This window comes from Salvelinus fontinalis, chromosome 18, assembly GCF_029448725.1.
Source record: "Salvelinus fontinalis isolate EN_2023a chromosome 18, ASM2944872v1, whole genome shotgun sequence".
Classification (NCBI taxonomy): domain Eukaryota; kingdom Metazoa; phylum Chordata; class Actinopteri; order Salmoniformes; family Salmonidae; genus Salvelinus; species Salvelinus fontinalis.
The window spans coordinates 59569203-59575449 of NC_074682.1; the positions used below are offsets into that span (position 1 = coordinate 59569203).

General features: G+C 53.1%; 1 protein-coding gene across 2 annotated transcripts in view; it reads right to left on the reverse strand.

Annotated features, from left to right (window-relative positions):
* The window catches only part of cenpp (centromere protein P), a 156730-nt gene that overhangs the window by 92318 nt on the left and 58165 nt on the right, over positions 1-6247 (reverse strand). The window lies entirely within an intron of this gene.

The following is a 6247-nucleotide window of genomic DNA, read 5'->3' on the forward strand; positions in this document are numbered from 1 at the left end:
GAAAACGCTCATCCAGAGGCGGCGCTCCTAGTGGCCGGGGACTTTAATGCAGGGAAACTGAAATCAGTTTAACCTAATTTCTACCAGCATGTTAAATGTGCAACTAGAGGGGGAAAAAAACTCTAGACCACCTTAACTTCACACACTGAGACACGTACAAAGCTCTCCCTCGCCCTCCATTTGGCAAATCTGACCATAATTCTAGGTAAAGTTAAGCACCATTGACTTGGTCAATAAAGAAGTGGTCAGATGAAGCAGATGCTAAGCCACAGGACTGTTTTGCTATCACAGACTGGAATATGTTCCGGGGTTTTTCAGATGGCATTGAGGAGTATACAACGTCAGTCACTGGCTTCATCAATAAGTGCATCGATGACGTCGTCCCCACTGTGACCGTACGTACATACCCCAACCAGAAGCCATGGATTACTGGCAACATCCGCACTGAGCTAAAGGGTAGAGCTGCCGTTTTCAAGGAGCGGGACTCTAACCCGGACGCTTATAAGAAATCCGGCTATGCCCTCCCACGAATCATCAATCAGGCAAAGCATCAATACAGGACTAAGATTGAATCGTACTACACCGGCTCCCACGCTCGTCCGACGCTCGTCGTATGTGGCAGGGCTTGCAAACTATTACAGACTACAAAGGGAAGCACAGCCGCGAGCTTCCCAATGACATGAGCCTACCAGACGAGCTAAATTACTTCTATGCTTGCTTTGATGCAAGCAACACTGAAGCATGCATGAGAGCACCAGCTGTTCTGGAAGACTGTGTGATTTGAGTAAGACCTTTAAATAGGTCAACATTCACAAGGCTGCAGGGCCAGATGGATTACCAGGACGTGTACTCAAAGCATGTGCATGCGCTGACCAACTGGCAAGTGTCTTCACTGACATTTTCAACCTCTCCCTGACCGAGTCTGTAATACAAACATGTTGTTTCAAGCAGACCACTATAGTCCCTGTGCCCGAGAACACGAAGGTAACCTGCCTAAATGACTACCGACACGTCTGTAGCCATGAAGTGAATTGAAAGGCTGGTCATGGCTCACATCAACATGTGTTGTATTCGGCGTACGTGACAAATAAAAATGGATTTGATTTGCTCGATTGAGCTTGCCTGTCAGTTCGGGGCAAAATAGAATGGTCCCAAAACTGCAAACCCTGCCCATCTGACACTCCGGGCAGAATTCAAAATAGTACTTGAACCTAGGTCTGGTCTGCTTTAAGGTGCTCCATATCTCCCCTTCTCCTGTCACGCAGTGAAATACCACCCTGATAGAGAAAAGGTATGACAGAAAATGAGCAACAGTAAAAAAAAAATTTTTTATATATATATATATGGTATTTTCCACTTTATTGGCACACTTTCCAGCATCGTGAATGTTTACAGATCCTTCGTAAGTGCTACCACACTTCTAACAGTACTTCATCAGTTTCACTCCCCTTGTTTCCATCCCTTGAATGTTTATTTCTGGGGCCCTCTTTCCTTCTCGTCTTGAGGTGCAGAGAGGAGGTGTGTGTCTGCGTTTCACATGTTTTCCATTTCATTTATTTTTGCTTTAAACCTTAAAACTTCACTGCGACAAAGTGGTTATGTTTATAAGGGGGGGGGGGGGTGGTCTGTCTTTTGTCTTTTTATTTAAACCTGTCTGGTGCCAATAACAATGTACAGGATTCACAGAACAGATCCAGAGAGGATACTGTATACCTTGCCAGATAAAGCTCTGGGGAAGCAGTCCTAGTACATGCATCTACCTTCCAGGTTCCAGCAGCTGGATACAGCTCAGCAGTGAGACTATAGGGCTTCATAGGATCATAGAGGGCTCCTAGGAGGGGACTCTGTTAAAACTCCTCTACTCTGTGGAGACACACACTGTAAAACTTAAGGAGACTTGAGCCGGTGTTTAATGTAGTCATTGGTATTTTGTTTCCTCCTCTCTACTGCAAATTTCCTGTTATGGAAGTGACCTGCCTGACAATACCCTCGCTGCCCTCCCATTCGCTGCCTGACAATACCCTCGCTGCCCTCCCATTCGCTGCCTGACAATACCCTCGCTGCCCTCCCATTCGCTGCCTGACAATACCCTCGCTGTCCTCCCATTCGCTGCCTGACAATACCCTCGCTGCCCTCCCATTCGCTGCCTGACAATACCCTCGCTGCCCTCCCATTCGCTGCCTGACAATACCCTCGCTGCCCTCCCATTCGCTGCCTGACAATACCCTCGCTGCCCTCCCATTCGCTGCCTGACAATACCCTCGCTGTCCTCCCATTCGCTGCCTGACAATACCCTCGCTGCCCTCCCATTCGCTGCCTGACAATACCCTCGCTGCCCTCCCATTCGCTGCCTGACAATACCCTCGCTGCCCTCCCATTCGCTGCCTGACAATACCCTCGCTGCCCTCCCATTCGCTGCCTGACAATACCCTCGCTGCCTTCCCATTCGCTGCCTGACAATACCCTCGCTGCCCTCCCATTCGCTGCCTGACAATACCCTCGCTGCCCTCCCATTCGCTGCACGGGGAATTCGCTGCCCACTCAGATCCAGACTCATTGCAGAGAAGAAACTAACGCCCCCCCCCCCCCCCCCCCCCCCCCGAAACATGACCCACCAAAACCCGCGCTTCTTAACAGACGCCCGCTTAACCCGGAAGCCAGCTGGAAACGCCAAGCTGTAGGTGACGCCACAACACAGCGACGCCTCAGAATAATTCATTAGCCGCGGTCTAAGGAGAAAAAAATACTGGCATCGTCACTTTCTAAACTGTGAGATCGTTCCAATTCTAATCTCATAAATCCATTTTGTTAGGATAACTACGTGCCGGTTATAATAAAATAAATGTCCCATTACTCAGACCAGAGCTGGGAAACGACCAGACTTGAAAAAGACAACCGCTGCTGAAAAAAAAACAGCTTGTAAAAGTGAATACTAAATAAATCAGTTATTGCTGGGAGCTATTACTAAAAAAGGTACCACAGCCATTCATACCACACACACACACACACACACACACACACACACACACACACACACACACACACACACACACACACACACACACACACACACACACACACACACGCATATTACCAAGACCACCACAGAGTCACATTCCACTCAACTAAATACTGGTGGCTGTCAGCCAGAACTCCAGAGTTTCACAGTAAAAGTCATTAAGCTTTTTGAGCATTGTAATACTGCACATTTTCCTGTGTTTCGGACCACTAGCCCAAAATGTGCAGGAGCACCACCAGACTAGCAGCAGCAGAGAGCACCACCAGACTAGCAGCAGAAGAGAGCACCACCAGACTAGCAGCAGAGAGCACCACCAGACTAGCAGCAGCAGAGAGCACCACCAGACTAGCAGCAGAAGAGAGCACCACCAGACTAGCAGCAGAGAGCACCACCAGACTAGCAGCAGAGAGCACCACCAGACTAGCAGCAGCAGAGAGAGCACCACCAGACTAGCAGCAGCAGAGAGAGCACCACCAGACTAGCAGCAGAGAGCACCACCAGACTAGCAGCAGAGAGCACCACCAGACTAGCAGCACCAGAGAGCACCACCAGACTAGCAACAGCAGAGAGCACCACCAGACTAGCAGCACCAGAGAGCACCACCAGACTAGCAACAGCAGAGAGCACCACCAGACTAGCAGCAGCAGAGAGCACCACTAGACTAGCAGCAGCAGAAGAGAGCACCACCAGACTAGCAACAGCAGAGAGCACCACCAGACTAGCAGCAGCAGAGAGCACCACTAGACTAGCAGCAGCAGAAGAGAGCACCACCAGACTAGCAGCAGCAGAGAGCACCACCAGACTAGCAACAGCAGAGAGCACCACCAGACTAGCAGCACCAGAGAGCACCACCAGACTAGCAACAGCAGAGAGCACCACCAGACTAGCAGCAGCAGAGCACCACCAGACTAGCAGCAGCAGAAGCACCACCAGACTAGCAGCAGCAGAGAGCACCACCAGACTAGCAGCAGCAGAGAGCACCACCAGACTAGCAACAGCAGAGAGCACCACCAGACTAGCAACAGCAGAGAGCACCACCAGACTAGCAGCAGCAGAGCACCACCAGACTAGCAGCAGCAGAAGCACCACCAGACTAGCAGCAGCAGAGAGCACCACCAGACTAGCAGCAGCAGAAGAGAGCACCACCAGACTAGCAACAGCAGAGAGCACCACCAGACTAGCAGCAGCAGAGAGCACCACCAGACTAGCAGCAGCAGAGAGCCCCACCAGACTAGCAGCAGCAGAGCACCACCAGACTAGCAGCAGCAGCAGAGAGCACCACCAGACTAGCAGCAGCAGCAGAGAGCACCACGAGACTAGCAGCAGCAGAGAGCACCACCAGACTAGCAGCAGCAGAGAGCACCACCAGACTAGCAGCAGCAGAGAGCACCACCAGACTAGCAGCAGCAGAGAGCACCACCAGACTAGCAGCAGCAGCAGAGAGCACCACCAGACTAGCAGCAGCAGCAGAGAGCACCACCAGACTAGCAACAGCAGAGAGCACCACCAGACTAGCAGCAGCAGAGAGCACCACCAGACTAGCAGCAGCAGCAGAGAGCACCACCAGACTAGCAGCAGCAGCAGAGAGCACCACCAGACTAGCAGCAGCAGCAGAGAGCACCACCAGACTAGCAGCAGCAGAGAGAGCACCACCAGACTAGCAGCAGCAGAGAGAGCACCACCAGACTAGCAGCAGCAGAGAGAGCACCACCAGACTAGCAGCAGAGAGCACCACCAGACTAGCAGCAGCAGAGAGCACCACCAGACTAGCAGCAGCAGAGAGCACCACCAGACTAGCAGCAGCAGAGCACCACCAGACTAGCAGCAGCAGAGCACCACCAGACTAGCAGCAGCAGAGAGCACCACCAGACTAGCAGCAGCAGAGAGCACCACCAGACTAGCAGCAGCAGAGAGCACCACCAGACTAGCAGCAGCAGAGAGCACCACCAGACTAGCAGCAGCAGAGAGCACCACCAGACTAGCAGCAGCAGAGCACCACCAGACTAGCAGCAGAGAGCACCACCAGACTAGCAGCAGCAGCAGAGAGCACCACCAGACTAGCAGCAGCAGCAGCAGAGAGCACCACCAGACTAGCAGCAGCAGCAGAGAGCACCACCAGACTAGCAGCAGCAGCAGAGAGCACCACCAGACTAGCAGCAGCAGCAGAGAGCACCACCAGACTAGCAGCAGCAGCAGAGAGCACCACCAGACTAGCAGCAGCAGCAGAGAGCACCACCAGACTAGCAGCAGCAGCAGAGAGCACCACCAGACTAGCAGCAGCAGCAGAGAGCACCACCAGACTAGCAGCAGCAGCAGAGAGCACCACCAGACTAGCAGCAGCAGAGAGCACCACCAGACTAGCAGCAGCAGAGAGAGCACCACCAGACTAGCAGCAGCAGAGAGAGCACCACCAGACTAGCAGCAGAGAGCACCACCAGACTAGCAGCAGCAGAGAGCACCACCAGACTAGCAGCAGAGAGCACCACCAGACTAGCAGCAGCAGAGAGCACCACCAGACTAGCAGCAGCAGAGAGCACCACCAGACTAGCAGCAGCAGAGAGCACCACCAGACTAGCAGCAGCAGAGAGCACCACCAGACTAGCAGCAGCAGAGAGCACCACCAGACTAGCAGCAGCAGAGAGCACCACCAGACTAGCAGCAGAGAGCACCACCAGACTAGCAGCAGAGAGCACCACCAGACTAGCAGCAGCAGAGAGCACCACCAGACTAGCAGCAGCAGAGAGCACCACCAGACTAGCAGCAGCAGAGAGCACCACCAGACTAGCAGCAGCAGAGAGCACCACCAGACTAGCAGCAGAAGAGAGCACCACTAGACTAGCAGCAGCAGAGAGCACCACCAGACTAGCAGCAGCAGAGAGCACCACTAGACTAGCAGCAGCAGAGAGCACCACCAGACTAGCAGCAGCAGAGAGCACCACCAGACTAGCAGCAGCAGAGAGCACCACCAGACTAGCAGCAGCAGAGAGCACCACCAGACTAGCAGCAGCAGAGAGCACCACCAGACTAGCAGCAGAGAGCACCACCAGACTAGCAGCAGCAGAGAGAGCACCACCAGACTAGCAGCAGAGAGCACCACCAGACTAGCAGCAGAGAGCACCACCAGACTAGCAGCAGCAGAGAGCACCACCAGACTAGCAGCAGCAGTGTGGAGAAGAGGTTTCTCTGAATTGGCAAACAAAGAGTTAAAGTCTGTTCCATAAACTCTCC